This window comes from Onychomys torridus, chromosome 14, assembly GCF_903995425.1.
Source record: "Onychomys torridus chromosome 14, mOncTor1.1, whole genome shotgun sequence".
NCBI classification, from domain to species: Eukaryota; Metazoa; Chordata; class Mammalia; order Rodentia; family Cricetidae; genus Onychomys; species Onychomys torridus.
Window position 1 is genome coordinate 67,032,506 of NC_050456.1, and position 25,518 is coordinate 67,058,023.

General features: G+C 43.7%; 1 protein-coding gene across 1 annotated transcript in view; it reads right to left on the minus strand.

Moving 5' to 3' along the window:
* Positions 1–25,518, minus strand: part of Efcab11 (EF-hand calcium binding domain 11) — a 158,571-nt gene that overhangs the window by 21,800 nt on the left and 111,253 nt on the right. The gene's annotated exons all lie outside the window — the stretch shown is intronic.

Below are 25,518 nucleotides of genomic sequence, written 5' to 3' on the forward strand. Positions count from 1 at the left end.
TATAAATCAGAGTAGGGAGCAAGGGTGAGGAAATGAACTATGTTCCTGGAACCTTCTGGAGATTACAGCTATGACTGATTTGGTGGTTTAATTAGAAAAACAGAATTCAAGAAAGACGGAACAAAGGCAAAGGAGAATGAGGAGGTTTGAGATGGAGCTGATATGGGAGAACACAAAGTCTGCAAGAGCTTTGGGGTACCCAGTCCTGACAGCCACTCAAATGGGAAATCTTTCAAAGTTTGGAGCACAAGATTAAAAAAAAGAGTGTGTTTCAAAATGGAAAGTCACCACAGTAGAAACATGCTCTCCACACGCAGCAAACAGTCTGTTCTTAGTATGCCTTACGTGTGCTTGTAATAATTACTGGCATGTTAAAAGGATTAAAAGGAAGTTTGGGGCTGGAGAGACGGTCCAGTGGGTAAATGACTGCTGAGGACTCAAGTTCAGATCCCAACACCCATCATGTTAAAAAGCCAGTGTGCCTAGAATCCCAGCACTGTGGGATGGGGACAGGGAGATCGTGGGGGCCTGCGGACTAGCCAGTCTGGCTGAATCTGTAAGGTTCTGTGAGGGACTGACTCGTGAAACAAGGTAGAGATGTGATTGAGTAAGATATTCCCCCATCAAACTTTGGCTTTTACACGTGGGTGGGGGGTTGGGAGGGAAGGAAGTGGGGCACGGTGGTGGGGAATAAGACAAATATTCCCAACTTTCAATTTCTGAGAAGCAAAGGAAACAAGCCTGGTGAAATACAACGCCAGGGCTTCTACTCTCAATGCAGGCAGACAGCAGCGGTGTAGCAGCAAGGCACAGGACAGCCTTTATTCCCAGTCCCGGGGCCTCATCGAATTAGGTCAATGACTGTACCACCACGCCAGATCTGCAGCCCCGTCTTCACTATGTATTCTGAGACAGGGTCCCGTTGGTTGCCTCTGCTGACCCTGACCTTGTTTTGAAGCCCAGGCAGGACATGAACTTTTGATCTTCCTGCTCTGGCCTCCTAAGTGTCTAGGATGGCAGACACTCTTTATCCCGAGTTTTATTTGCCAAACTGTTAGGAGGTCTTGCCATTGTGATCAGCAGGGAAACCAAATAAGGAAAATCAACACAAAGGAAGATCACCAATGATTTGTCTGTTGGCTGTGTGATACAGTCCCTAGAGACTGCCCAGAAATACTGATCTACATAGAATTTTAGGAACTTCAGAATTCAGAAGCACAAAACATATTCTAAAAGTAAAAAAAAAAAAAAGTCTCTCTGTAACAACTGTTATAATTTTTCACTTTATAGCTAGATTTCCCTTGTAACGATGACAACTATAAGTGTATTAACACATTTTTATTGACTGTCTACTTGAAAACCTAGCATCAGCCCAGAAAAATGACATTACAAACATTTTTATGGAAAAAATAAAAGATTGCAAACATCATAATTTTTCAAGTTAATTTACATATTTAATAACTTTAGGTAATTGAACAGCATATTTTATCACATAGAAAACTCTGAAATTCATATTACAGATTAACGCAGAGAGTAAGAAAGAACTTGTCATAGAAGATACCAGAATGAGTCACAAAGCAATCCACACGAAAAGCATGTGGCTGGCTTTGAAACTCTAGATTGATGGGACAAGGAAGAGAATTTAGAAACAGGACCATGGGTAAGACAAAGATTTAATACATGAAAACTTCAGTGTGAAAAGTAAGAACTGTTGAGTTCATGCAGCCCAGGACGACCCTTGAATTCACCATCTTCTTGCCTCAAGCCTTCCAAGAGCTGGGATTACGGGCACACACTACCATGTTGGATGCGTTTCTAAACAATGTTCAGAAACAGAAATTTATTCTTTGTTTGTTTGTTTGTTTGTTTAGAGACAGGGTTTCTCCATGTAGTTTTGGTGCCTTCCCTGGATCTCACTCTGTAGACCAGGCTGGCCTCGAACTCACAAAGATCCGCCTGGCTCTGCCTCTTGAGTACTGGGATTAAAGGTGTGCACCACAGTCACCCGGCTACACTTATTTTTAAGTCACAAAATAAAATACAATTCAGAGCCAAAAATTTTAACATAAGATTTCCAGAATTCAGAAGAAAAATACTTGCTATTTAAAAATACAGAACACATTACAAGTATATTGCAGATGTAGTAAGGGGGCTGAACCCAGCCAGGGCTTTGTACATGCTAGGTAAGCAACACCCTTAGCCCTCAACAAGACATTTCACAATAACCTATGGGTCAAAGAAGAAAACACATAGAGAAGTGTGAGGTCTCTCAAATTAAACGACAATGAAAATACAATATATGAAAACTTGTGGCATGGGGGTAAGGCAGCACTCAGGTCTGAAATGCCCCTCAAAGATTCATGAGCTGAAGAAGGCTTGGGGCTCAGCACAGCGACGTTTATGGCCAGGCTTTGGGGAAGCGATTGCTTCATCAGTCTCTGATATCATCCGTGGATTGCTCTATCTATGCTTACAACAACTGAATGGATCAGGAGGTGGTGGGAACCAGGAGGTGAACTACCCTCCTGGGTAGGAGAGAAGCATGCCTGGGAATGGTATATCCTGTCTAGAGTACCTCACCCTGCTTCCTTGCCATCCTGAGGCTAAGGCTTCGCCAAGTTCCCTGACATGATGCTCTGATTCTTCATGACCACGTGGTCATGGATGGAAGGCTTAAACTGAGGCAAATATAAACCTTTCCTCCCTTAAGTCAATTTTTTAAGGTACCTTTGTCAAGTAAAGAAAAGCCTATATATATATATAATGCTTCTGAAAGAAATGGAGAAAAATGAAAAGATTAAAATCAATGGTTAAAATAGCTATTTGAAGATAAAAAATGTGAAGCAAGTAAATAAAAATAAGGACAAAGAAATAATAACAGACAAATCTATGAAATAGAAAATGGAAAACAAAGAGAAAATAAATGAAACAGGATGATGGTTCTTCTCAAAGATCTGTGAAATTGATAAACTGGGCAAAGAGTAGCACATCTGTCCTAAGACTGAAAGTAAGTCAGGGGCCGGAAATGTAGCTCAGTGCATGCGCGCAGCCCTGGGTTCAATCCCTGTTACCACACAAGATAGGAGCGGTGGTACCCCAGCACCCAGGAGGTGGAGGCAGGAAGATCAGACAGATCCTAGAGTTATTGAAAACACCAGGAGGAGGCCAGAGAGTTGGCTCAGAGGCAAAGAGCACTTTTTGCTATTGCAGATGGCAAGGGTTTGGTTGCCAGCACCCACACGGTGGGCCACAGCCCCCTGTAACTCCAGTCCCGAGGGCATCTGGGGCCCTCTTCTGAATGGCACAGGCACCTGGCTTGTGCATAGTGCACATCCACTCACCCAGACAAAACACTCATACACATAAAATAGTACATTTTTAAAACGTAAAAAATACCAGGAGGGAATGTATATGATTTGTAGTAATAATTCTGAATTTAGGTGAAGTGGAGAATTTTATTTTACATTTCATTTCTTGAGAAAGTGCAATATGACTTAAGTAGGGCAAAACGTCAAAATTCGCTAAATGAGGTTGGCCAGGTATCTAGGCATTTTACCTTCTGTATGCTTAAAGTGTCCTACCTGGAACTAAAAGTTAATGAAAGGGTAATTATTTCCCAGGATTATTCATTCACTATTACTGGTTGCTCTAGTTTTTTTTTTTTTTTTGGTTGTTGTTGTTTGTTTGTTTTTTTTTTTTTCTGTGATAAATACTCTGACCAAAAGCTACTTAGGAAGGAAGTCACTCAAGACAGGCGCTTGAGGCAGAGGCCATGGAGAAACACTGCTCAGCTACCTTTCTTACACAGCCCAGGCCCATCCGCCTAGGGGTGGCACCACCCGAAGTGGGATGTACCCTCCTATGTTAATTAACAACTAAGAAAACGCTGCCCCCCCCACCCCCAACATGGCTGTGGGCCAATCTGGTCTGGGCAATCCTTCATTTGAGACTCCCTCTTCCCAGGTGATGTAGGTCTTCAGCAAGTTGTCAGCTGAAGTTGAATATGACACCAGTCATGGACTGAGGTGACAGGAATACGGGACAGGGGCCTGAGAATACAGTAGCTAAGAGAAAGACAGACACATCTGTCTTATGGAATGCAGTTCCGTGAGGATAGACAAGTAAGTATATAGATAATATTTACATATGTAAGACTGGTGAGAAGCAGTCACACACAGGAGAGGAAGCGAGCCCCAAGGAAAGAGAATTCTATTATAAGGGAGCCCCAGGGCAGAGACAGCTAGGCAGACAGGGCTATAGGGAAGAGGGAGAGGTCAAAGGGGTTAATTTTATTGGAAATGTAGCAGGATGTCACTGGAGGTTTTGAGCACAGGTGTGTTTGGCTTTAAGGTCCTTTGGCTGCTGTATAAAAATGGGTTATAAACTGGGTAAACTGGGCCTGGGAAGTTGCTACAAAATTACATGTGAGAAAAGAGGCCAGTAGCAGTGGAGATGAGGAGTGGAGACATTTGAGACTTGTCACATCTGACTTCTACTGTGTGTTTAGATTTGAGCTTATATATTTTTTTTTCCTACAAAATGTGAACAGAGTTAGAACTAGCTATCTCATGCCCTCTCTTAGACATCACTATTACCATTGTAACAGTTAGCTGCAGCAGCGCCTGGTCCAGCGAGTTACTTGCTCCAGGCACTTCATCACCATCAACCACAGGGGATGGTGTGATTAATCATGATGTCACTGCATGACACAGATTACTAACACTCCATCGTGGGCTGTCGGGCCGCTGATGAGCATGGTATTTGGGACTCCATTCCCGGATCACCTGGGACCACCATGGTGCCACTGAGTCTATCAGCTGGGGATCAAAGCTAATTTAAGAGAAGGGATTTTATGTAAGAAATGGGCTAGATAGATAGGTAACAGGGGGCTAAGAAGGCAATCCTGCAGTTAGTTTTTCAAGAAAGTAGTAACTATTACTTCATGAAGTGTTTTTCAGGAAAGTGGTAACTATTAATTCATGAGGCCTCCATCATCTTTAGGGCCAAAGAAATAAAGGGAAGTGGATGCTGTGAGGGCAGGTGAGACCGCAAGGGGGTCCTAGGAGGCTGGAGCTGAGCTTTGGGTAAGGGGCTGGAAGCGGAGGCTGTTCATCGTCAGTGGAATACAATATACCAGAGAAAAGTGATGAAACTAGAAGGGCAGCAGCCGCAGAGGGGCAGAGTGGAGAATCACTGTGTTATGGTGCCCCTCAGAGAATGGCAAGTAGACTGGGAGGGGCAACGTGTCTCCCTCCTCCCACCACCTGGAGCCGTACCTCAGGGAGAAGGCACCTAAGGAGAAGGCTCTGGCAAAGGAGAGATGTGATTCTCTCAGTGAGCCTCACTGAGTATGTAGGGTGGTCTGGTGCTGAGAGGTGACACTTAATAACCCACCCAACTGCTTTCTCTGAGCCCACGTTTCCTGAGGCCGCCTTCCCGAGGCTCCTGGAACAGTCACTAAACGCTTATGTCAGCACTGGAGCTACTTTCTGACCTGTGAACTCATTCCCAAGAGCACACCTTCCATCTGTCCAAGTTGTTTCATGTATAGGATTGAAACTAGAATTTTGTCTATCTGTCTGTCTGTTTGTTTGTTTTTACCAAGAGCCACTACTGTGGCTTGGATATGGTATGTTCCCCAAATGGAGAAGCATGGTCCTCATTATCATGGTATTCTTATTCTTTAATTGACAATATTATACACTTATGCGTAACATTCACCCCCAGGTACCTTTTCCCTTCTCATTCCCACCAATCTACTTCTTCCCAATGGGCCCTTTCCTACCCTCATATCCTCTCCTTCCTTCCTCTCCCCTCTCCCTCCCCCTCCCCCTCTCCCTCTCCTCCTCCCTCCCTCCTCCTTTTCAGGCCCTATGCAGGCAATCAGAGCTGCTATGCATCAGCCAGTTCCTGTCTTGGAGCTGGTGCTCCCACCAGGCTCCTCCCCATTTTCGGTTTCCACAGTCCTCTGACTCCCTCTCCTGCATTGTTTCCTGGGCCTTGGAAGGGGTGACACAGACGTCCCTTTTGGGGCTCAGCACTCCATCAGTCACTTACTCCCTGTACATTTGGTCAGTTTCGGGTCCCCAAGGCTTCTCTCCTCAGGCCTAAGAGCTGTGCTAGACTACGGGCAGAAACATCAGTTTTGAAAGGTAGTTTAATTACACGTCCATTTGGCAAAACATCAGTAGAGATTCCCTGTGACCTCTCTGGCCACAGAAGTCGGACCAGCTCCAAGGCCGGAGGCATGCAACTTGCCTGGACAGATCTGGCTGCCTATGACCGGCCGTAACAAGCTCCAAACCACAAGCTCAAACACAGTTTTGTTTTTATTCCCCGTGGCAATCAGTCTCCATTGTCTTGGTATAGCAGTGCAAAAGGAACGAAGTCACCTCAGAGCTATGTGTATAACGCAACAGCTGCTACAAAAACATCAACACAAGGGCCTAAGGATGTAGCTCTGTTGACAGGGTGCCCGCCCAGCACACACGAGGCCCTACCTAGGTTTGATCCTCAGCATTTCTTAAACAGCAAATGGTAGTGTGCACCTGTAAGCCCAGAACGTGGGAGGGCGGAAGCAGCAGAATCACAAATTCAAGGCCGTCTTCAGCTTGGGGTTGGTCTGGGCTAAATGAGACCATGTTTCTAAATAACTAAACTTCCACTTGAGGTGTCTATTTGTGGGCTTTGGTGGACAGCCAGCCACTGGGCTGCACTTTCAGAGGAAAATCTGCAATGGTGAATGCATGACACGAGGTACAAGGGCTAGATGTGGGCTAAAAGTCTTATCTGGGGCTAAGTTTATCAGGTGATGTGCATGTATGTACACTCAGCTTTACTGACTGAGGCTGTTTCAGGCTCAATGACGATTTTCCTGTTTGAAGTGAAGTTACTAGATCATGGCTGGGAGTGGGAGATACTTGGAAGACAACTGTGATTGAGAAAAATCCTCAGTGTATACCAAGTCCCATGACGCAATGCTCTTTAAACTTTCTGTAGAAGGAAATCCCTATTTAGACATTTCTAATCCATTGCTGATACTTGGAAAAAAATTACTACGGATGAACTGCTAAGAAAAAATTGAAGTAAGAATACATTAAGAGTTGTGATTTTATAGTACTTGTTTAATAACCAGAGAATTTTATTGCAATAAATATGTTAAGAGGAACAAACAAATACTTTAAGTGTTAGCATAATGTAGGGAAAATATAAATATGAAACTACATATTATTTTGTCCACTTAGGCAAATAATATATGGGCTTTTTATTATACTTTCCATTTTTTCCATTCTAAGGAGGAAAGCCAGTCCTTATATTAAATGCTCATAAAGCTTTGAACAAACACAGGAAGATTTAAAGTTTTTACTATGACAAATCAACTGGCTTTCTGCTCAACAATTTACTGAGTCTAGGTAAGGCTGCAATAAGATTCCTCTCGAGGGACAGTGTATAGCTAAACTGTTTCCATGCTTTACTTTAATAACAATATGAAATAAATGAGTCTCAGAGAACAGAAGGGATTTTAGAGTAAAAAGGATTTTAGAGCAATTTCAGCCATCTAAGTTTTTTTTTTTTTTTTAATTACCTAAAATAGAACAAGTGCTATGACCTGAGCACTTCCTGAGTCCAAGGCCTCAGCAGGATCCATCCCAGCAATCTACCCTACACATTAACAGTTAGGGTAAATTACCTTTCCAAGAAAATAATGCATTCAGCCATTAAAGGCGTAGATTTCTCTGGCTGGAAAGAGGAATTGGGGAGAGCTTTCTCAAACCTAAAGTGTTCAGTGCTGACTGTATCAAGACCATTGCCTTCACCACTGATGACTGGTAGGTTTTAGGGCACATGTCAGAACAAATGGTCCTTCCAAGCTCCTACGTATGTCTGTCCTTCCATCTTTTCTGCCCTTGAAAAAGTATGCTGCACTTCTTCATTACACGGAAGTATAAAGACCATCAAAAATAATGAAGCAGGCTCAAGGGATGGTGAGACAGCTCGGGGTAAGGGTGCTTGCCACCAAGCCTGAGCACCAGAGTTCAATCCCCAGGACTCATATGGTGCAAAGGAGAGAACCGAGTCCAAAAAGTTGTCCTCTGATCTCCACATATGTTCAATGCTATGCATGTGTGCACCCACACACACACATACTATATATGTGTGTATCAAATGACCCCCAAAGGGAATGGCACTATTAGGAGGTGTGGATTTGTTGGAGTAGGTATGGCCTTGTTGGAGGAAGTGTGTCACTATGGAGGTGATCTCCTGTGTGCTCAAGCCACAACCAGAGTCTCAGTCTACTTCCTGTTGCCCGTGAATCAAGATGTAAGAACTCCCAGCTCCTTCTCTAATACCATGTCTGCCTGCATGCTGCCTTGTTTCCTGCCAGAGGACTAAACCTCTGGACTGCAAGTGAGCCACCACAGTTACATGGTTTCCTTTATAAGAGCTGCAGTGGTCATGGTGTCTCTTCACAGCCATAGAAACCCTAACTAAGACACTAAGCAATCTTGCTTGCCCAGTTTGTACAGGCAACAAACTGAGGCCAGACCATTTTCTCAAAGGCTTTCATTTTTTTAATGTTTAAGCAATGGGGGTTGAACTCGAGCTCTGCAAACACGAGGCAAGGCACTATCATCTGTCTTCTTAGGCAGAAACACTGAGGACTGTTCTGAACTTGCAACCTCTTCAACACTTTACTCCCTGATTACCATCAGACAACAGCTGCTTATGATCTGCTGCCACAGGCTCAGATACACCAGAGAACAATCTAGAACTGAACACATGAGCCTTTACCTAACTCCCAATTTTCAGTCCAACACTAAGCCCACTGTTTATTTCGGCGAACATTCTTTATCCTATCGGGATTTCCTCACGTGAGACAGCATGCTGACTTACATCCTCCTCTGAGCTCCTCTGGGTAACTGCTCCAGCATGTTTTCTGCACAGCCAGAGAGCTACCTCCCACGCAACACTTCAACTCCAAACGCACTGCTGACAGCGTCATCCTTCATGGTCATGTTTGTAACAAAACTCAAAGCTCTACCTTCTCATCACGGCCGGACGGCATACGAACAGGGACATGACTGGAGTCATCATGTTAAAATGGAAAAGACACCACCAGCTTTAACTGCTCCATGAGTCAGCCTTCGGCTTCATTGTCTGGCCCGAGAATATGAAGAGTGATGGGGGCCGTGGAGACAAGGGCTTGAGCTACCTCCTCTGCTGTTAGTGCCTTCAGCAGAGTCTTTTAATGTCTCTACTGTGCATGGACCTCCCTGCAGGCTGGAATGGTACATAGTAAGAAGCATGCAAAGCCTTCATGTTTAGATGTGGGATATAAAACATCTGCTGCTATCTGTTTTCTAACCCAATGTTCTTTCTTTTGAGAAATTCTGTGGTTTTAAACTTAATGTTTGTAAGTAAACAGCGTGTGATTTTTGGATGGTTACACTGCCTCATGGCCTCCACAAATGTCTCCATAAATTATTAAGCACTGTTTTCAGGACATCAACATCCATTACAGCTATAAAATGAAACCAGCATGTCAGGGACCACAGCTCTGAGGAAACCACATGGACTCTTTGGATCTTGGTTTCTCAGGATAATTTCCACCATCCCCATTTGGCCACACTTAGGAAATGTAAGTATTTCCCTCCTCAGTCCACCGCCCTGTCTCCAAGAGCCAATGAAACTCATCTTATCTTCAGCAACTCAGAGGTGAAAACAAAAATATAAAACCTATTGCTGTAATTACTGATGTTAATCCCAAAATGAAAAAAACTGGTTAGAAGTTAAAACTGGTAAATATAAGCTCAAAGTATAAAGGTTACATTGTTTTATTACTTTTAGTGTACAGTTGACAAGCTGATTATAAACTATTATGGTTTGGGTATGGTCCCAGGGTCCATAGGATTACTTATCACACAACTTGTATGATATATAATTCACTGTTTTAGCTTGTCTATACTGAAGTGTCCATACCCTGTTCAGTGAGTGCACTGTGGTGAACCTGGTCACCATGCCCATGTCAAATTTCTATAAAAAGTTCCTAATAGTCCTAATTTCTACACTTTCTACAATGTCTGACTTATTCTGTACCATGGACACAGCTCAGGACACAGCATCATGCAGACTATACTTTGAATGGCATTGTCACAGATGTCATAGAATCAACAGGGAGCCTTAGGGATGCGGGAGTTCTGATAGTCAGGTTTCCATTACTGCAGTAAAATACCAGAGACAATCAAGTTTAAAAGAAGAAAGGCATATTTTTGTTCACAGCTTCGGATCATGGCTGACATCTCTGCTTCTGCATCGGTAGCAATGAAGCATATCATTGTGAGTACCATGTGAGCAAAGCTACTCTCAGCATCAACGGGATGTGAAGGAAAGAATGGAAGAGAGGCCAGAGCTCTGCAGCATCTTCTGAAGACACACCTCCCAGGACCTAACACTTCCCACCAGTCTTGGACTCTTAGGGTTTTCATCATCCCCCAATCGTCCTAAGCTGGGGACTAACCCTTTTATATGTGGGTTTTAAGGGGTGGGCATTCCAAGCCATAGCAAGGGAGAATAAAGGAAACACAGGTTACAAGAAAGACCTTAGGAGAGTTTTTAGTTGGAGTCGGCAGGTGGATGGTAACGCCACTTACTGATGAAAAGTAGAGCACACACGGCTAAGCTGAAGCCTGTATACTTATGAATCACCCAAATGGACGTGGTGTGTGTGAATGGGTCTGGAACACAGGGAGTGGCCTGTGACGAAGGTACGCTGGAAATCACCGGCATCTTGATGCTGTCTGTTAGAAGTTTTAAACAAAGAACCTGCATTGCATGTCCCCTGCAAACACTCACAAGGACTGAGAACTTCTTCAGTCTTTGAAATGATGTTGGGTTCGTATACAAACTCTCAAGCACTAGGGTGTTTGGGAATGTGATTCTTCTAAATGAAGCAGCAGCTTTTACTAAAGCTTTGCAGTGTGTGTGTGTGTGTGTGTGTGTGTGTGTGTGTGTGTGTAAGAGAGAGAGAGAGAGAGAGAGAGAGAGAGAGAGAGAGAGAGAGAGAGAGAGAGAGAGAGCAAGCAGAGTACACAGAGAGAAAGGGAATTCAGGAAACAAGGCAGTCAGGCATAACTTGGAGACCTGAAACTTAGTCTCAGGGCAATATTGCATCTCCAGACAGGTTTTGTTTGGCTACTTCAATGTTTTTAAAATTTTAAACATGGACACTTTTAGGAAACAGAGAAGCTTACTGTTAGGACTTTTTTTTTTCTTTCAGGCAGGGTTTCACTATGTAGCCGGGCTGGCCTTGAACTTGTTGAGTTGACCAAGTTGACCTCAAACTCATGATCTTTCTGCTTCAGCCTCTCCAGTGCTGGGATTATAGGTGTGCAATACCACGCTTGGCTGTCGGCAGTGACTTTCACACCCCTCACTGTCCTGAACCCCCATTCTGGCTTAGATACTGTCCCCCATTACTTTTCTTTTGCTGTGATAATACGCCCTGACAAGTGCAACTTGAGGGAGGGAGGGTTTGTACTCTAAGAGGGTACAGCCCGTCACAGCTGGAGCTTGAGGCAGCTGCTCACATTTCGGTCAGTCAGGAAGCGGACAGAGACAAATGCTCATATTCAGCCTGCTTTTTCCTTCTCATCCAGAACCCAAGCCCAGAGACTGGAACTGCCCACAATTCGAGTAGACCATCCCACTACAAAAAATCTAATCAAAACGAAGCTTCACAGACAAGCCCAGAGGCTAACCTAATCTAAACAATTCCTCAAGGTGTGCCCAGAGGTTTGCCTATTAGCTAAGTCCCGATCCTGTCATGCTGACAATCTTAACCAGCCCAGGCATTGGGGCTGACTCTCTATAGACTGTCTTGGGTGCACAGGTCACAACAGAAAGAAGATAAGCAGAATTTTCTTCATGAAATCTACATATCTCATATTTGTGCTTCACCATGTCCTAATATAAACAATATAAACAAACACTAATATAAACAAATGTGGCTGTAAGATTACTCTTAAGTTCTTCTGTTGTCAAAACCAGGACTGCTACACACGGGCAGGCTGTGGGGCTTGGCTTTGGCTAGACTGTGATGATCCTTTCAGACTCTGCTCAGGTCTGCAGTGGCTCCCAAAGGCGACCGGATGAAGATGGCTGGTGACGTGGCTGTGGCAGGGACAGATGTGACCAGAACAACATGCTCCTTGAAACCAATGACTGGGCAGAGAGGGGACTTTTGATTGACAGAGTCTGAAGGTTAGGAAAAGAAACCTGACCGGGTCAAGACCAAATAAAGTACTAGGTAATTGCTGTTGCTCTTCTGGCAGGAGATCTGCACACATCAGATAGTATCTACTCCAAAGTGACATAACGGCTGTTGAGGACGAGGATGACTAAACAACCCAGTGCATCCCAGGTGGTATCTCTTTATCCCAATGGAAAGAGCCTTAAAGAGTCCTCTTTTGAATCCTTTCTTTCAAAGTCAGTTTTAAAGTCTAACATAGCTGGGGCCTGGCTCTGCCATTCTCCATGTGGTTACAAAGAGCTAAGGGGAACTTTACTATGTGCTGTAGAAGGGGAAAGGCCATAATACTTCAACAAAAACCTCCAGGAGGAAAACCTTCGAAAATGTTCTATTTTCCACAGTCATGGAACACACACTGCCTCTTAAGATTTGTTTCTCGGAACAGCAGACATCATTTAGTCTAGGAGAACAGTGTGGTTTAATTATTATTATGTTTTTCTTTTCCAGACTCTCTGCCAAGAACTATGGAGTGAAAAGAAATGAGAGTGTGGGGAGACAGCTGCTAAGTAATCTCTCTATTGTATTTCTCAGAAGATCTCAGCTACCTTGGTTCTGTGGCTAACATATAGCAACATTAGTTCCCAAATAAGCTCTTACGGTTCCCACCCCCCAGTGGACTCCAGTTGCAATAAGCAATATATCACGGGTAATGGAAAGTGTGTAGCCCTCAAAAAAGTTGGCTCCTTCTTGCTTAAACTTGTAAAGGCTTCGGAGTCCATAGCCTGAACTGGAAACCGACAGCTGGATTTGCATACTTAATGTGATGCTGATGGAGCACCGTCCACAGGCAAGGCACTGAGAATTTAATGAATAAGACAAGCAGCAGCCTAGGGGAGAAAGCAGAGAAGACAACATTGAGAAGGAGACTTGCAAGCAAGCGGGTCAGGGAAGCAGGAAGGGCAGGGTGTCGAGGGGAACGGCCACGTTCAGACGGCAGGCTCCACCATGGGGAGGATGGCAGAGAAGGGCTGAGGAGCCTAGTGGTTTTAGCAGAAAGAAGTCATCATCAAGCCAGGTCAGCGTGGTTGCTGCCGAGTTTCCTGGCGAAGACATAAGATCAGAGTGGATTGAGAGGGATTTGGATCTAAGTAGTGAAGTGACATAGATGCGCAGCTTTAGACAGAGAAGATAATTGACATGGTTTTGGTCCAGAGGAGGCAGGAAGGGGCAGAACAAAGCTATGGGGTGGGGGTTGGGGGGAGACTTGTCTGAGGCTGGGAGTCGGTGTGGAAGGCAGCACTGTTGCCATGGAGACAGCAGGGAAGTGGCAGGTCAGTGGTCAGTGCTGCTGAAAGCCACACAGAGCGTCAGACAGCAGCACATCCATGGTGTCACACTGGAAGGGGAAGGAGGACGTGAAAGACACCCAGCTCTTTCCAGGACTTGATTTTCTTCAAGAAATTAGGAGGCAAAGTCATTTGCCGGGAGTAAGAGAGAAGACAGAGCTGCGGGAGCCTGAGCAAAGTGGCCAAGGTTTGAGAGTGGTTCAGGGAAACAGCTGCCTGTGAGGACACAGGATGAATGCCGGCAGTACGCAGACCCAGCTGGGGTGATGGGTTGGACACTATTTACACTGCAGGCACTCAGCCACCAACTGTACAGGAAGAAAATGGGGACCAGAAGTCAAAAGCTAGAAGATGGGGAGCCAGGCTGATACAGTGATGGAAGCGTCCAATGGCGCTGAAGCTGAGGACATTGCTATGAGTATGATCATCCCAGCACAAGTCTGTACAGGAAAGGGGAACCCCACAGAGATTTCCAGGCCAAGAAAAACAGCAGGGACAAAGGACTAGAGGTTGTAGTCAAACTGGTGAAGCTGAAGGTAAGTAGTATAGGATAAACATTCGTTTATGGGGACCACACCTGGGGCCTGACTCCACTCTAATTCTTTGGCTACAGTGCCCCTCTCTACAGAGCAAAGAGTCTAGGACCAGGGCCTATGGTCAGCTACATCCTGTACATCCCACCTTTTGGATGACATTCTGAACCCTGGGACGCCAGAATTACCCTCTTAAACAGCTCTGTATCTACTCTGTTTGTTTGTTTGTTTTTGCTTTCAGAGCTGAGGACCGAACCCAGGGCCTTGCACTTGCTAGGCAAACGCTCTACCACTGAGCTGAATCCCCAACCCCTTGGTTGGTTGGCTTGTTGTTTGTTCGTTTTTTGTATCCACTCTTTTACTGCCTGTACAGGCCTCTTCCCGAGGGGCACCTGTACTCACACACACTGTACACACACACATTCTCTCTCTCTCTACTAACTGTAATGATAGCAGTAACAATAATTAATAACATGCATTTTCAAAAGAAATGACGATAAGATGCCTTGTATATTTCTGTGAACAGAAAGTATTTCTCTATAGTAAGATTCCCAAGTCTTTGTTTTTGAAAATTTGTTTTATTTATATGTGTGTGTATCTCTCTGTATGCATATGCCACTTGTATGTGGGTGCTCACGGAGGCCAGAAGAAGGTGTCAGATTCCCTGGAACTAGAATTACAGGTGACCAAACTTGTGTCCTCTGCAAGAATAGCAAGTGCTGAGCAATCTTTACAGCTCCAAGTGCTTTTTTTCATGCATGGGGGTGGTGGGTGGTGGGTGTTGTTGTTGTTGTTGAGGCAGGGTCTTACTATGTAGCTCCGGATAGCTTGGAACTTCCTATGTAGACCAGGCTGACCTCAGACTCACAGAGATCCTCCTATTTCTGCTTCCCGAGTACTGGGATTAAAGGTGTACACCATCATGCCCAACTTCAGGTGCTTTTTAATTTATGACTTATTTAAGAGCTTAAAAAACTCCTAAGACATGAGTTGAGGCAACCCTAAAACTCTTCAAGGAGAATTCTTATAATGTAAAAATCCATGGGGAAGTTAAATTTTTTGATAAAAAGAAAATTAGAAAATATATGCAGCATGAATAAAGGCAGTCTAATGAATGGGACCATCATTCAAATCTGAGGACATACATATAACAAACACTTCTGAAAAGACTGTGACAATCCCCCGAGTCACAAATGAGGGATCTTCAGCCATCAACAAAAATATAAAACCAAAAGTTTACCAAAAGGTAAAAATAAAAAGGAACCAATTAAAATCTTGAAATAAAAAAAAAAAATTAATAGGTTTGACAGCACTGAAGGGAAGTTTAATGACCTGGAAAGCAGAACTGAGGAACTATCTCAAGATATATTACACACAGATAAAATACAGAAAAAAGCTTCTTTTCTTCATGTTAACATATCAGCTATATAAACTACTAAAAGTAAGCAAGGAAAGATGGTGTGTTCAGCCTGCTTTCATACACCACCCAGGACCACCCACCCAGGAATGGCCATGCCCACAGTAAGGGCTGGACCCTCACTCATAAATTATTAATCAAGCAAATACCCCAGACTTGCCTTCAGGCCAATCTGATGGCAGCATTTTCTCAGATGAGGTTCCCTCTTCTCAGATGACTCTAACTTGTGTCTAGATGACAAAATAAAAATAAAAACAAAAACCAACCAACTAACTAACCAAACAAAAAAGTCAAACAACAGCAACAACAACAAGAACAAAAAAACCAAGCAAACCTAATCAGTGCAGACAGCCATCATCATCTTTAGTCCCTCAATATTGTATTAGAGGTCCTGACTCACTGGAAAGAATTATGTGAACATGAAAGTTCACAGATGGTGCATTTCCTAACAATGGTTTAGAGTTTAAGAGAACAGAGTATAAAAAGAAAAGTCAAAGGTCAAAAGAATTGAGAAAGGTTAAGAACTGAAAATCTAGAACAGCAGGAAGCTTTTGATGAAGGCAGGGGATTTTGAGGGAGGCAGTAAGTAACACAGATGACCAGGAGGTCGAAGGATGACAGGAAAATCTGTCAGATGGAGAAGGATCTAAAGAGCAGAGTCCCCAAGAGTGGCAAGGTCAGGAAGACGACAGTGTTCAAACAGGACTGTGCTTGCTGAGCCTGGTTTCCTCACAAGCCCAGCAGGGGAAAGCTCTCAGGGACATGCTGAATTCCAACAGAAGCAAGAAGACAGGTGTGATGCTTTGTCTACCAGGTCTAGAGGTAGAACAGGGATTCCAGAGATGCTCTCAGAGAGCCTGAGAGAACAGTGGTTATTCCATCAAAGCGGAATGAGGAACAGATAATCAGAGAGAATGCAGGGGCTTCTGTTTTGTTGCTCTAACAGAGCCAACAGGGTTATGAGCCTGATGACATTTGTCGCACTGAGAATGAAGCCTCAAAGCTTCTAGAAGAATCTGTCATATATGTTAAGAAATAGAATACAAAGTAGATCTGAGAGTGGTTAGAGGGAGGAGTAGAGGGTAAATATGATCGAAAGATACTGTATGCATGCATGACATTGTCAACTAATTAATAAAAACGTTATATTAAAAAGAAATGGAACAGAGTCCTCCTTGATAATTTAATGGGAAAAGAGACAAGGGATGAGGGGGAAAGATGTGAGATGCCAGGGAAGCTTACTGGGCCTCAAAAGGTCTATTGCTAGATTAGATCCATGACCCACCACCTGTAGGCTGATCCACCACCTGTAGGCTTCTCCTTTAACAGCTAGCACCTTGCACTGTACTGTGGTCTACACTCATATGTAGTCACCACAGGAATATTAAGACTGATCAGAGTTGGGTATTCAGGAAAATACTGATATGACATTAAAATACGTGTCCAAAACACATGCCAAAATCTTAGATATAATAAATATATATTCAATAAATTTAATCCAGAAGCATGTAATGAATTAACCTTGTAGCAAAGCTACTTGAGAGTTTTATAAGAGCTTGTTTTATTACTTGGTTAATTTATCCTCACAGTAATAGGTTTTGGAGGACAGTCATCTGCTTCCCCAAAGCAATTGACTCCATTGTGACTGCCTTGTTTCCTCTGATGCAGAACATGGCACGCTGAATCTCAGGAGGCATTTCTTCCAATAATGACCACTGAGGAACAGGTGCCAAACAAGCCCAGACTCCAATCTGCTGGCCTGTAAGTATGGACTGCCAGTCACAGGAGACAAACATTCAGGAAAACAGTGCCTATTCATCTGCCTTTTTTCAAAGTGGAAAAGCACTACATTTAATGTGTGGTTCTCTGCATTTTAAACAGGCAAGTCAATGAAGCAATAAATGTGTCCATAATAAATAGATTTTTCTACGTAGAAAACGTAATGGCAGTGTGATCACAGAAGACTTAACCTGCTCAACAGAAAAGCAAACAATAGAAACACATAAGGATAATTTGCACTGGCCAGAAAGTGGTGTTTTTGTTGAAAGGAAAAAAGAATCACTGTTGTTGAGGATCAATTTTAGTTCATGATGGAAATGCATCATTCTGTAAAGAGCTTGGATTTCTGTAAATAAATCATCAATATCTAAAGATACAGTTCTCTATACACACCAGTGTCTCCCGATACACCATCATGTCTGGTTCCTCTAATGAACCACAGGTCAGAGGACAACTTTCTGGGTGTGAGTTCCAGGAATCAAACTCAGGTCATGGCATGGTGAGAGCTTTACCGGCCGAGTCATCTAACTAGCCAAACGCTTTCTTTTCTAGTTAAACTCGAGTATACCTCAACCTCTGCTAAAGCTCCTTTCTCCTCATGCCTTGACTGGAACTTGGTTGAAGACATGGCCTCCTCTCTCTCTCTCTCTCTCTCTCTCTCTCTCTCTCTCTCTCTCTCTCTCTCTCTCTCTCTCTCGTCCACACACACATACACAGTCTATTCTACTGGGCCTTCCTATAGACTTACAGTATTCTGAAACCAGCCTCCTTACAGCTCTACAGCTCTTTTTGCTGTCTCCCTCTTAACATTTTCCCCTCTCTCCTTGCCTCACTCTTTTAAACTGTCGGAGCTGATCACTCCACTCCACTATGTGGAGACAACTAATGATTCAACAATTGCCTCCTTCTGAATCCTCATTGTGTTGACTCAACACCTCCCTTCACCACTGACCTCTTCCCCTCCTTCTGGACATTATTACCTCTGCTCAACGACCACATGGTCTCTGGGTTTTCTTAAATCTGTATGCAGGGGCACTGCATCATTTCTTTGTTTATTTCTTAAATGCTGCAACTGCCCTGACTTCTTTCCCCACCAGTTGGCTCCTCTTGTTCAGATCCTTATCCTAAGAGCTCATTAGGCCCATGGACTCAGTTACTATTTACATGCCGAGGACTCTCAATGCTATGGCTCCAATACAGGTGTTTCTTCTTAACTTCAGAACCACACATGCAAATGGCGATGGGGCAGGTCCTCCTAGACAGCCTGTAGGAAGAGACATTCTGCTTCCTGTTCTCTAAGCCTGCACTTTCTGGGCTCTCTCTGTCGTGAACATAATATCACTGCTGGTGCTAAACCTGGAATCTAGGTTCAACCCTGATGTCCACAATTCCCTCTTTAACTGCACTTAATTTAATGACATGAATCTATACATTTCTCTACATCAATATTTTTGGAATCGACCCACATCTCTCCAATTCTTTAGCCATACCGTAGCCTAAGTTCTATTCTCTGTATCAGTTGATTGCAATGAATTCCAGTGTGCCTCCCATTCTTTGCAGGTAGAGATATGTGTCTAAAATGAGGGCAAATACCCTGCTCTTGCCTTACTATCCCCCCATCTCCAAAGAGGAGGTTTGAACTCCTGATCTTGCTGGCCCTTCCTGGTTTTGCTGCTGCCATGATAGTCTAGCTTCATGGCCCATCATTCCCTCTTCTCCCTGCACTCTTGCTACACTGCCTTTCTCTTAATCCTGCAGTGAATATGTATTTGGAGAAGATGGCTCACGTGGACACTTGGCACATACTTTTTCAATATACCCAGAGTAATAATTCTCTATTCTCTGCCTGGATAAACTCTTATGTATTCTTCAAGAATCAGCAGAGCCATCAGTCTGCTTGGAAACCGCCCCTCTATCAGGCCAGGTGCCTGCAATCACCTGTGAGTCTGTCCCGGCGGTTCTTACACATTGTGAAAATTAACTGCTTAATTTTTTAAAAATATTTTTATTCTTATTTGTGTATATGTTACAAGTGTGCGGGTGCCCCTGGAGCTAGAGTTGCAGATGTTTGTAAGCTGCCTGACATAAGTGCTTTGAGCCACTGAGCCTTCTCTCCTGCCCATTTAATTTTAAGTAACCACTGGCTCCATGGGCAAGGTCCACAACTGATCAATACCCCATGCTATGCACTGTTCCGGGACCAGTGCATGGTGGGAACTCTCTTTGCAGTAGTTCTCAATTTGTGTGTTCAAGATTCCTTTATGTTCTTAAAACTTAGACCCTAATAAGCTTTTGTTGATATAGGTCATACCCATTAATACCATGCTAGAAACAATCACTAAAACTGAGAAAATGTTTAAAAATTAATTCATTTTAAAATAACAGTAAATCCACTACATTTTAACATGCTTTTATGAAAACTTATTTCAACCACACAATAGTGAAAAACCTATTGTAGTTGGAGTTTTCCTGCCTGGCCCAGTCAGGACAAATCTCTCTTACCCGCCAGTCCCACAGTTGCTCAGACCCAACCAAGAAAACACACAGAAACTTATATTGCTTATAAACTGTATGGCCGTGGCAGACTGCTTGTTATCTACTTTTTCTATCTTAAATTAACCCATTTCTATTTATCTATACTTTGCCACATGGCTCATGGCTTACCAGTACCTTACATCTTGTCATGGCGGCAGCTGGCAGTGTCTTCTCCACCCAGCCTTCCACCTCCCAGAATTCTCTTCTCTCTTGTCCCGCCTATACTTCCTGCCTGGCCAATCAGAATTTTATTTACACAGAGCGATATCCACAGCAACCTATCATGATTTTATACTTTTGCAAGTCTTTGAAATACATGACACAATAAGTTATAGTTTGGCTTGCATGACTCCTTCTGAATTCCCTTTGAGGAGATATGGTTTGGGACACAAAGAAAAGCTTGGCTTCCTGCTGTTATGGAGGTAAAAAAGAGAGGAACAATTCCAGTAGTCATGCCAGCTGATCAAAGTCATTCCTTCTAAGACTACTGTACACTAGGACTGACTGAGCAGGTGGCTAAGTGGGTGAAGTGTCTGTCATGCAAGCGTGAGGATGTGAGTTCAAGACCCCTAGCACCCAAGTAAATAACTGAGTATGGCTACCACATGTCATACTAGTGGTGGAGGGGAAGCATGGAGACAGGAGGATGGGGCTCACTCCATGTTCACTGAAAGACCCTTCTCAAAAGCATAAGGTGGAGGGTGAGAGAGCAGTATACCTGACATCTTTCTTTGTCATCTGAACATGTGTGCACAGACATGTGTACCCCCATGTGCATACATGCATATAACACACACACACACACACACACACACACACACACACATACACACACACACACACACACACACACACACACAAACATACACAGGTTTATAGTACACTGTAGCTCAGTAAGTGGTATTTTCTTAAAAGCCAGCCACAATGTAGAATTTTGATGAGTATCAATTAAACTTGCATGTTTTTACTTCAGAAAAGCATACTAGTGCATCTAGGGATCTCAATAGCTCCTTCACCTAAGCATACTACACTGGTCATCAAAAAATATTAATTCACTGACATACAGCTCTCGGAAATGTTAACACATTCCATTATACAATATAAAAATCATATCTGTTAATAGCAGCGCTGAACTCATCACAAAAGTCTATTGAGAAACTGTCAGACTCTCCAGGGTGTGCACAAAGTTCCCAAATTCTCATTTTCACTTGAAGGCTCAAATTCCATCATTGGCAACAAACACTGCCAGTTGTTTTTGTTGAAATGACAGGCTCGCTTCAATCATTTTTGAGAAAATGCCGACCAAATACCACACTCGGAATAACAGTAGTTTGTGTGTCAGTCATTCTTTCAAATAAAAACAATGTTCCATTAAAACAGTGGCCATTTCAGATCTCACACAACCCACTGTGCAAATGATCAGGTTTTGGATGTGATGGAAATGACCTATGGACATTTCCCAGACCATTGGAAAGATGTACAGTGAGGATTGAGGTTTAATCATTTGTGTTGCCTCATCGGCATATTTTTATGTGAAACACACTGCCAGCAAGGTGGTGAGAGCATGGTGATCACTACTATAGCCTGGTGCTGCTCTTTGAAGTAATTCACGCATCCACTGCCACCCTTGTGCCATCAGTGCGCATGTCAACAGAGGGGAGCAGGACAGACAGTGTCCTAGAGTGTGAAGACAGCTTTGGTCTCACACTTCCGGTTGGGGCTCCAGGAGACCACATGAGGAGAAGTACTAGGGAGATGAGTGGACACAAGGTCATTAGGAGATGAATGCATACAATTACAACCTAGCTTAGGTGTCTGGGATAACACTGCCTGGGACACAAGCCTTCCAGACTGAAACCCGTGCTCTATTCCCCTGCCCCTCTGCATTTAGACCCCTCTCCCTCCCACACCCAACACTTGGTTTTGGTTCAACCTGGGTTTACACCTAGGCCTCAATAAAAAAAAACAAAAAAACAAAAACAAAAACAAAAAAAAAACCCGTGGTTAGAAAACAACTTCTTGGCTCCATTTAAGATACATCTGGGACCTGTGTTTGGCTATCAGCTCTGTGGCCTCAAGTCCCCTCTTCCTCAAGAGTAAGGTAAACCCGTCCCAATATTTTAATGGGCCACTTCAAGGTAACCTGCCAGGTGAGCTTCCTATCAGTAGAGGTAGTGGGTGGTGGGGGTGGGGAGGGTGGGAGGAGGCAGTGGGGAGGAGGGCCACGGGTTAGGGACTTGCTATAAACTGATACTGTTCAGGCATCTATAACATATGGTGTAAACTACAACTGTTTTGTTGTCTTAATCTTGCAAGAAAAGGTGTAACAGTGTTCCACTCTTGCAGAGAAGGCTAAAAACCAGTTTTCATCTGGTCCATAAACAGAAAGAAATTCCCACTCTGCATTTGTTAAATCTCTGCACATCTGTTTTCTTTCATGAGCATCTTCTGCATATGCAATAGGTCACCCAGGAATGGGACCTCAGTTAACATGTTGCTGTTTCTTGACGGAAGGTGGAGTGGGGTGAGCACAGGATAAGGGAAGAATATCGTTTCCTGAAAATAGCTTTCTTCAAATAAGTTAATGTAGAACCAAAGTAACATGATTTTCAAGCTCCTTACCAGGTAACTCATTTTTATCATTCAAAAGAAATGCTTTTCCCCCTTCATTTACTAATCAATCCTATGTTACTTTTCTGGACATCTATAATTAAGATTTGCACATCAGCCTAACTCCCTCACACAGGAGCCCAAAAGCTCCATCGCAGGGCTGTGTGTGAGTGACCCCCCCAAAGGTCCAAGGGCCAGCTACAGAGTGAAATGAATGCCCCGTGTGCCTTCCTCAGCTTTGTTTCAAGAAGACTGCAGTGTTCAGCTTTGGGAAGATGCCCCATGCCACGGCAGTGAAGGACACTACCATCCTGGGAAAGTAGTGCTGTGCAGAGTAACAGCGTGCTCAGGAGTCATTGGACTCTGCTTGGGAGCTGCAGGCTGATGATGAGCAATGGGAAGATGGACGCCCAGTTCTAGTGGCGAGTCTCTGGGCAAGGGATCAGGTGAGAAGCTACTCCTTCATTCACTAACATGAACACATTGGCTTCTGACATGAGGCAGTGTTTTTTTTTGCAGTTAGGAGCTTGTGTGCTAGTGGCATGCTGCATGGATTTCAGTATTGGTTCCATTGCTTACAGGCTGAGTGACCTTGGGCAAGGGGCCTGACCTTGCAAATCTTCAGACTTCTCATCTATAAAATAGAGACAGGAATGGGACTAATCTCAGGGAGTTAATATAAAGCTAGAAAGAGGTAATCTATATAAAATGCTTAGCACAGTGGCTAGCATGTGGTAAGTCTTAACAAATGGCATTTACTAACACACTTATCTACATGTAAGCTGTCCATAACCTGGAAGGAGAAGAAATGAACCTTTTATATGTTTCCTCTAGCAATCCTAGGAAGGGAATCATGAGGGCAAGTTAAAGGTATCATCAGGACAGCAGAGTGGCTCATTTCTTTAATCCTAGCACTCAAGAGGCAGAGGCATGGATCTCTGTCAGCTCCTGCACAGCCTGGTCTACGTAGCAAGTTCTAGGCCAGCCAGAGCTATATTGTGAGACCTGTCTCAAAAAGAAAAAAAAAGGAGTATTAGATTTCTGAGGTACTAGCCAAGAAATATAAAAGCCAGGTATGGTGGCACAGGTTTGTAATAGCAGTGATGTGGAGGCAGATAAGTCTATCCCTGGGGCTCATTAAGCCAGCCAGCCTGGCCTAATTGTTGAGCTCCAGAACTGTGAGAGATCCTGTCTCAAAAAGGCAAGGTGGCCAGCACCTGTGGAATGGTACCCAAGGTAGACTTCTGGCTATACAGGCATACACAAGAAGCAAGCAAACACAAGTCATTAAGCAAGGACGTTCCTGTGATAATTGGCAGAGAGCTCTTCAGACATAAATTATTAACCAACTGTTATAAAAAAAAAAAAAAAGATCTAGCCTTGTTAGATGCAAACTAAAAAAGATGTCTGTGTGAGGTCTCAGCCCCAGTTCTACACTTTGGATCCCTTGACAGCCTAGTGATGACAATCTTCACTTTTAATCTGCTTCAAAACCAGACCTTCAGTAACTGCATCAAGGCTTTTGCCAAGTACCCAGGATTCTCTGCATACGAACTGTTTGCTGTGGAGACTCGAGTGTCAGGTGACAATGGCAACTCCCTACTCTCAAAACTCTGTTCACTTACCCACCATTTCCTTCAGCATCCTTGAGACCCCCGGTGCCCTGCCCATTCTACATCCTCTCGGTGTGCGGCTAGCCTCCTGGTTTTACCTATCTTCTACCTACCTAGAGCCTATAGTGGCATGCCTTTAGTCTTCCTGAGTTGTCTTGCTGAGTAGTTAAATTCTTGGGTGTGTTGGGGTTCCACTCTATGGAGTGAGCTCAGGAAAGGGCAAGGGTACCATTTCAGTTCTGCAGCAGTTAGCTTCAGTTCTCTGCCACCTGGCCTTCCCACTCAACCTGTGTGACCCAAACCTGAGAGTCGGCTGGTTATCATTCTGCCAGGCTTTGATCCCACCCCTCCTGCCTCCTTAAGGACCTGGTTCCTTCAATTATTCCTGTACCTTCAGCTTTACCTATTTTGTCCCAATACGCGAGCACACACACACACACACACACACACACACACACACACACTCTTAAATATCTCCCCAGATTTCAAATTACTTTTCTCCTTCCATATAACAGTTCACATTAGTTATTTCTACCGCCTTATCAATTTCCCTTAGCTCAATCAATCTGGCCTCTGCCTCCATGATTTTATCCAAACTGTTTTTGTTAAGCCTACCAATGTTTTTCACATTGCCAAATTCAACAAGTCGTTCACAGTTCTTACTTTTTGTGATCCACCCCCACTCTTTACCTTGCATTTAAACATTGGTACTGGCCAAGTTTGTACCCTTGGCCTCCACTCTGCCCACTCTACAAATCCTTCAGGGTGACCCCAATCCACCCAAGACAGGAACCACTCAGTGAATTCAAGTGGATCCCATCAGCTCAGACGTCTTTGTTGAGTGAAGAACTGCCCTGTGTGCATATAGGAAATAAAGCAGACTTGGAACTCACACACACATTCCAGACCCCGTTTCTGTACTTATGGATGTCTCTGACCCATAGAACAGGGCCATCACATTACTAGTCTCTACCCATGCAGCTCTTCTGTGGAATAAGTAAAATAATGCATGTGATGCTCACAGTTAACACTCAATAGTATCAACGACTGTTAGAGGCGTCTACCTAGAGATAGCCACAGAAACTCAGAACTTACATATTAAAAAAAATCAACTCAATTCTCCCTTTCACTTCAACACAGTCATAACTTCATTGTAAATTTTGTCTCTCAAAGATTAATATCTGTAACCATCCTTTAAATTAAGTAGCAGTGATTCTCATCTTAAATATGAGCACACTGAGGAACAGTCATTAAAAACACTATAAAAAGTGGCAGGGTTCCAATCTTGTTCCTTCTGATTTCCAAGTTCACACTGCCTAACACTGACAAAGAGGTTTGGTGCTCAGGTAGGTCCTATGCCAGCAGCTGGGACATTCATTTAGATATCTTTCCTTCACTCGGTGCTATTTAGTGATGGGCTAAAGAACTGGCTCCC